Source organism: Nycticebus coucang, chromosome 16 (assembly GCF_027406575.1).
Source record: "Nycticebus coucang isolate mNycCou1 chromosome 16, mNycCou1.pri, whole genome shotgun sequence".
NCBI classification, from domain to species: domain Eukaryota; kingdom Metazoa; phylum Chordata; class Mammalia; order Primates; family Lorisidae; genus Nycticebus; species Nycticebus coucang.
In genome coordinates this window covers 61,899,212-61,907,359 of record NC_069795.1, presented here as the reverse complement: position 1 = coordinate 61,907,359, position 8,148 = coordinate 61,899,212, and the positions used below count along the sequence as shown (strand labels likewise).

General features: G+C 39.3%; 1 pseudogene; it reads left to right on the top strand.

Annotated features, from left to right (window-relative positions):
• Positions 1–5,089: 5,089 nt before the first annotated feature.
• LOC128567448 (cell surface glycoprotein CD200 receptor 1-like) lies at positions 5,090–5,748 on the top strand (annotated as a pseudogene).
• The last annotated feature ends 2,400 nt before the right edge of the window (positions 5,749–8,148 follow it).

The following is an 8,148-nucleotide window of genomic DNA, read 5'->3' as shown; positions in this document are numbered from 1 at the left end:
ATAATTTCATTAAATATATTTTCTATGCCTTTTCTGTTCTCTTCTGTAATTTTCATAATGTAAATATTTATTCACTTACTGTGTCCCATAAGTCCTATAGGCTTTCTTCATTCCTTTTTTAAAAAGTATTTTCTTTTATCTGCCTGAGTTATTTCAAAAGGCCTGTATTCAAGCTTAAAAATTCTTTCCTCTGCCTAGTCTAGTCTGTTACTGAATCTCTAGATTGCATTTTAAATTTTATTTTGTTTTTTTCAGTTTTTGGCCAGGGCTGGGTTTGAATCCACCACCTCTGGTATATGGGGCTGGCGCCCTACTCCTTTGAGCCACAGGTGCCGCCCCATTTAAAACATTTTTTAATTGAATTTTTCAACTCTAAGATTTCTATTTGGTTGTTTTTATGATGTGTATTATTTTGTTAAATTTCTCATTTAAATCATGAATCGTTTCCCTTATTTTATTGAATTGTTTATCTGTATTCTCTTGTATCTCACTGAGTTTCCTTAAGATTAGTTTTTTGAATTCTTTTTCTGGCATTTTTTAATATTTTCTTATGATTGGGGTCTGTTATTGGAGATTTATTATATTCATTGGGGGATGTTATGTTTCCTTGTTTTTTTTTTTTTTCCTTTTTTTTTTGCAGTTTTTGGCCAGGGCTGGGTTTGAACCTGCCACCTCCGGCATATGGGCCGGTGCCCTACTCCTTTTAGCCCCAGGTGCAGCCCCTATGTTTCCTTGTTCTTGATGCATCCTTACATTGATACATATGTATCTGGTGGAAGAGTTACCTCTTTCTATTCTATGGAGTGAGTGTCACAGAGAAAGACTTATTTGTATTGATGGATCTTGGGGTATCAGTTGAATGGAATGTGTTGGCTTTGTTTCTAGGCGGATGTAGTAATGTAGTCTTTGTACAGCTTTTTAGCTGTAATCTATGGTAGTGATGTCTCAGTGGCCAAGGCTGCAAGAGTTTGTAGTGGTTTTGGCACACCTTTGTTGGAAGTGATCTATTTCTCAAGTCAGGCATGCTTGTAGGCACTCTGTGGGTTGGCCAACTTGGGGTCTGTCTTGCTGGGTTGGAGTCACAGGGCTGTTACAGGGGCATGACTGTGTGGCTTCTTGTACAGTCCCAGGGTGTATCTGCCAGGGGTGGGCCAGACAGGGTGTTTCTCAGACCCTGGGGATAGGGTCTTAGCCAGTCCAAGTGTGTGTCTTCTGAGAACAGACCCATCAGGTTGTTTTCTAGTATCTGCCGGGGGTGGGCCAGATAGGGTGTTTCTCAGACCCTGGGGATAGGGTCTTATCCAGTCCAAGTGTGTGTCTTCTGAGAACAGACCCACCAGGTTGTTTTCTAGTTTCTAGGTGCAGGTGTGGCTGTTCTGTTGGCCTGGGAGTTTGTCCACAGAAGGCAGGCCTGCCAGGCTGTTTCTCAGGTCCTGGGTGTGGCCATGGGCCTGTCGTACATGTCCTCTGGGAATGAACCCCCCCAACTCTCTCTCATGCCCCAAGCATAGGTGTAGAAATGCCTAAAGTATTTGTGTCTTGGAAGGGGCTTGTGGGAATGTTTCTCAAGTTCTGAACAAGGGCACAGTGCTGCTGGGCAGGCCTAGAGGTATGTTTGTGGGGATGGGAATTCAAGGCTGTTTCTCAGGCCTTGGGTCGGGGTGGATATCCATTTAACTGTCCTGGGGGCATGTCAGCTGCTCAGTGGCTCAGGGGTCACTCTTATTTCTTTACATGGAGGAGGGTGAACAGTGGTTTGACTGGTTTAATCAAGGGTTTTCCCTAGGTCAGACTGCCAGAGTATTTGTCTGGCTGGAAATATAGGCAGAGGGTGTTGGTTTCAGAGAGTCATAGGACCAGAGAGTGACAATAGAGCCTGGGTTCTGGCTCCACGGAACTAGGGTTGTGGTGGGGTGCATTGCCTCCTGGTCACTCCAGAAGTGGCTCTGCTCTCAGGTAGTTCCAGGCCTCTGCAACTGGCTCACTGGGAGTGGGTGGAGGAATGGGGAGTGCACAACTTGTGCTTCTAATCCATTGCAATGCAGCTATTTGAATTCATGGTAGCTCTGCAAACTGGGCTCAGGGCTTGTGAGGATTGTAGGATTACATCTTAGTAAGGACTATAAGTGTTTGTGGTGGCAATAGGGGGCTGGCAGGGTTCTTATGCTTACATTTTCTCTGCAAGGGAGAATCTCTCCTGACTCTTGGCTGATCCAGGTGGGGGTGGGGGTATGTGGCAGGATACCTTTATGCTGCTATCCTGGGCTTCCGGTGACTTCCTGTACCTCTCTAACCCTTTGCTGCTCTCCAGTGCTCTCCTTTCCACACTCCTCCTGGCTAATCTTAGCTGCTTGTTGCCTAGTTCCATTCTTGGAGAGGGGGATGATAGGCTCCCTCTAGTAAGCCATTTTTCTAACATCTGCTTTAATGTTATATTTCATTTTTTACTCTTACATAGCAGGGTAAATGAGAATGGAAGAAGGATGGGTGAATTCTTCTAAGTTATGTTTCTGAGATTCTGGAGAAAGGACTCTGTTTTGTCCATCTGGGTGAGGTGTGCACCATTAGACCAAACAAATTTTATTAGGGGTTGGAGGGTGGCATCTAGAAAAAGGAGTATAACTGGACCAACTCCAGTGAGATGTCCAAGTAAGACCATTCCCTTGGGTGGGGAAGGAGGAAGAAGTGGAAGTAGGATTACCTTGTAAAAAAAAAAAGTCAACATTATTAGGTGTCATCAATGGGAAGTCATTGATTAATAAACTATAAATGTAATTTTCAAGATGTTAATATGACATTCCTCCCAATGATGGTATAACTTATAATTTCTATTTTTCATGACTTTCACATAATTTTAGTTATGCCTACCTGATTTTCTATTCTATTGAATAAGACTATGTGAGATGGTGGCTTCCACTACATAAACTTGGTTTCATTATCTTTCTTTGTATATTTTCTAGCTTCAAATAGTTCAGATACGGATGGAAATCAGATGATACAGAACTCTTCAGTACCTCTCTTAGAAGGTAGCATGCTTCCTTTTGCAGTGCCAGTACCAGGGTGATGGTGAGTTGAACTTTGTAGAAACATTAGGGGATGTCCTGGCTGGGGGCAGCCTTGTGACTCTGTGAAGAATATGGTGATCAGAGCATCCAGTTGTTCCCAAACAAGCCATGTTCTTGCTTGTCTCTGAACCTTTGCTAAGTTGTGGTGGTGAAAAGAGAGTGGATTTAACTGCCTCTCAGATCTGTGTGAAAGTCCTGCCTCTGTCTTCATCTAGTTTTATGATTGTTATTGGACAGTGAAATGCCCGGCTTCAGTGCCACAGAGAGACAGGTGACACAAAAATAAGAGAGAAGAGAGAAGTTTAGCAAAAACTTGTTTTGTTTACATAAACACAAATGTCCCACCATAGCTGGTCCAGCTCAGGTTACAGTAATGCCATCATTGACACTCGCTCCTGTTGCAGATGACAGATGATCTGACAGATACTATCATTTCTCAGTAGGCTCCTATCAGTCATGGACACATTGTGTCGGTTTATGGGAAGCCTGAGGTTCTATGTTAGAAGATGTTTATAGGACCCAGGCTTAATTTTTATCTTCAAAGATGAGAGTTCAGCTTCAATGTTTACTTCTGATAATTATATTGAACATACAAACACAAAATCTGCAAGCAAGGTTCATAGCTAAACTTTCTGGGTGTGTGTATGTGACTAATGAAAAAGGAAGGAAAACTCTTCCACAAGCTATGTTTCATAATGTCATACATTTTCAATAAAATCTTTTTTGTGGAAAACATCTAGAGGAAAACAAATCTGGTATTGTTTTTCAATTATGGTCTAAACTATTTTTTCACCAGAAATAAATATTTCTTTTTTTTTTTTTTTCTAGAGACAGAATCTCACTTTATCACCCTTGGTAGAGAGTGCCATGACATCACAGCTCACAGCAACCTCCAACTCTTGGGTTTAGGCGATTCTCTTGCCTCAGCCTCCCCAGTAGCTGGGACTACAGGCGCCTGCCACAATGCCCAGCTATTTTTTGTTGTTGTTGCAGTTTGGCTATTTCTAAGCATCTCATCAATGTGTATCATCAGTTTTCATTTTTCTTTTCTTTTTTCTTTCTTTTTTTTTTTTTTGAGACAGAGTCTTTCTTTGTCACCCTGGGTAGAGTGCTGTGGCATCAGTCTAAACGGAAACCTCAAACTCCTGGGCTCAAGTGATCTTTTTGCCTCAGTCTCCCAAGTAGTTGGGACTATGGTCACTTGCCACAATGCCTGGCTAGTTATTCTATATTTAGTAGAAACAGGTCTTGCTCTTGCTCAGGCTGGTCTTGAACTCATGACCTCAAGTGATCCTCCAGCTTCAGCCTCCCAGAGTGCTAGGATTATAGGTGTGAGCCACTGCACCTGGCTATCATTTTTCATTTTTGTATAATGTCTTACCTGGTGAAATTACAGATGTTATAAAAGATCTGTGGATATTCTTAATTTTGTGATTTTTTTTAAATAAAAAATAAATTCTAAAATATCCAGCTAGCTCCTCCTGAATGTCATGTTATTTACTTTTAATGAAAGAAACGTATACTTCCCACATTTATGTTTGTCTGAAATAACCATAGGGAAAGACATTTAGTTCTGATGTTACTGATATTTTTGTGCTCAAACCTTAGGAGAAAACAAGCACACTACTAATTATTTCATGAATTGTGTGATAGATATAAATATTACCTTTCCCGTTTAAATCTTTTTTCTTGTTTTGTTGCTATTAGATATTAAAAATCCTGAAGTAGTTTCAAAATGCTTCTTGATATATACTGGTTTTCTAATAGTGCATAATACAGGAGAAATTTTTTAAATTTCTCAATTGGGTTTAATACACTATAGTTTTAAATGTTAATTTCTTATGTAAGTGTAATACTTCTGGAATATTATCACAAGTAAAGTTAGTATGTAGTACAAGTTCATGTCATATGCTGTTGATAAATTTAACACATGAAGTTCTTTATCAAGATTTTCTTTTATCCTTCTCCTTTGGTGTGTGTATATATGTTCAGTTAACATTTCAGTGCCTGTGGTGATGGATACCATGGCTGTGCTCCGCTGCCCTCGTACCCCATTGACAAGAATGGTAACAATATGGGAAATAATCCTCAGAGACAAGCCTTCCTGTACAAAAGTGTATAGGAGTGACACAGATGAGACCAGGATATCAACTGTACTGATGACAGAATAATATGGGTCTTCAGACCTGAGAAGAATCCTGACCTTCAAATTGGTCCAGTGGCCGTCTCTCATGATGGGTATTACAAGTGTACAAGAACTTCAGTTGATGGGAATTTCCTGGATGGATATCACCTCCAAGTATTAGGTAAGGAACACCACATACTGTGGTATTTCACGTCACTACATTTGCGACTAAAACAAATGTCTCTCCAGATTCCATATCCCTTACGTTAAGACTGAAGCATTTTTCCTTACATCTCTGCAGTTCCCCCTGAAGTGACCCTGTTTCTAAGTAGGAATAGAACTGTGGTGTGCAAGGCAGTAGCAGGGAAGCCAGCTGCACACATCTCCTGGACTCCAGAGAGGGATGATTGTGACACTAAGGAAGAATATTATGCCAATGGCACAGTGACTGTCCAGAGTACATGCACCTGGGAGGACCCCAATGTGACTGCTGTGACCTGCTCTGTCTCCCATTTCACTGGTAACAAGAGCCTGTGGATAAAGCTGAATCCAGGTTAGTCCTTGTGTCTTTTAGAAGAGTAAACTTGAAACTTAACCTTTTCTTCCATAGAAGATTATGAGTAACTACATACGGGGTTAGAATATTTGAGGCCCTGATTGGAAAATATTCGCTAAAACTGAGAAATGCATTAGTGTGCTAGAAAAATTGTTTTTACTCCATTACCAAATAGAAGAAAGTAATTTAAGAATTTCTTAACCAGTACTTCTCTGCCTTTTAATCAGACACCCATAAAAATATGTTTTACTAACTTAGTGATGTTTAGGTTGTTACTTTGAGACTAATTTTTTGTATTAAACATCAATAACTTTTGTATAGTTTTAATAGTATTTATTTAGTAGATAGCCCAAAATGACATTCATTCTTGCCCTGAATTTTCTATTTCTTATAGTACTCACCATTTTATTTGTTACCCTACATAAAAGACATGTTTTCCATAGCACTGTGTCTTCTCATCTGAAATCAATTCCTTACTCCACCAACCAAACATCTATTGACTGTTATTTACAAGTTTGAAGCTGATGATTCAGAGAGGAAATGATGAGGTCCATAGCTTCCCATTTTAGGAGGGAATGTAATCTGGTGGTTGGGATCAATGCATTTGGCATAACATGGTTTGTCATTTACCGTTTACCAGTTTGTGTAACTTGAACAGTATTTACTTTCTCTGTGTCATGGTTTTTGCATCTGTTAATTAAGACCCACCTAAAAAAAAAAAAAAAAAAATAAATAAATAAATAAATAAGACCCACCTGATAGGATTATTGTGTTAATTAAATAAAACTACATATATACACAACACTGTCTATGCAATTGTATATGCCTACTACACATTCATACTCAATAAATATTAGTTATTACATTTATAGTAATAAATAGCTATTACATTTATTACATTAATACAAATCAGCTGTTATCATTATTATAACAATCATTGAAATCACTATATCATATTAATTATGTAACATGTTACACAACTATTATGTATAATAATGTCTTTCATGTTTCTCTTTTTGCAACACCTTGAGATCTAGTTTGCATACCATACAATTCACACATTTAAAGTTTAGAATTCAGTGTCGTGAAACCATTCAATTTTATTTTATTTTATTTTTTTTATTAAATCATAGCTGTGTACATTGATATGATCATGGGGCATCATTCACTAGCTTTACAGACCATTTACCAAGTTTCACATATACCCTTGTAAGATGCACCCCTGGTGTAATCCCACCAATCCCTTTCCCTCTACTCACCTCCCCTGTCCCTCCCCTCCCTTTCCCCCTTCCCCCTATTCTTAGGTTGTAACTGGGTTATAGCTTTCATGTGAAAACCCTAAATTAGTTTCATAGTAGGGCTGAGTACATTGGGTACTTTTTCTTCCATTCTTGAGATACTTTACTAAGAAGAATATGTTCCAGCTCCATTCATGTAAACATGAAAGAGGTAAAGTCTCCATCTTTCTTTAAGGCTGCATAATATTCCATGGTGTACATGTCCCACAATTTATTAATCCATTCGTGGATCGATGGGCACTTGGGCTTCTTCCATGACTTAGCAATTATGAATTGAACTGCAATAAACATTCTGGTACAAATATCTTTGTTATGATGTGCTTTTTGGTCTTCTGGGTATATGCCCAGTAGAGGGATTACAGGATTGAATGGCAGATCTATTTTTAGATCACTAAGTGTTCTCCATATCTCTTTCCAAAAGGAATGTATTTGCATTCCCACCAGCAGTGCAAAAGTGTTCCCTTTTCTCCACATCCGCGCCAACATCTCTGGTCTTGGGATTTTGTGATATAGGCTAGTCTCACTGGAGTTAGATGGTATCTCAAAGTAGTTTTGATTTGCATTTCTCTGATGATTAAAGATGATGAGTATTTTTTCATATGTCTGAAGGCCACACGCTTGTCTTCTTCAGAGAAGTTTCTCTTCAAATCCCTTGCCCAGCCTGCGATGGGATCCCTTGTTCTATTCTTGCTAATGCGTTTGAGTTCTCTGTGGATTCTGATTATTAAACCTTTGTCAGAGACATAACCTGCAAATATCTTCTCCCATTCTGAGGGCTGTTTGCTTGCTTTACTTACTGTGTTCTTGGCTGTGCAGAAGCTTTTTAGTTTGATCAAGTCCCAATAGTGTATTTTTGAAGCTGCTTCAATTGCCCGGGGGGTCCTCATAAAATACTCGCCTAGCCCAATTTCTTCAAGGATTTTCCCTGCACTCTCCTCTAGTATTTTTATAGTTTCATGTCTTAAGTTTAAATCTTTGATCCAGTGAGAGTCTATCTTAGTTAATGGTGAAAGGTGTGGGTCCACTTCCAGTCTTTTACAGGTTGCCAGCCAGTTCACCCAGCACCATTTGTTAAATAGGGAATCTTTTCCCCACTGAATGTTT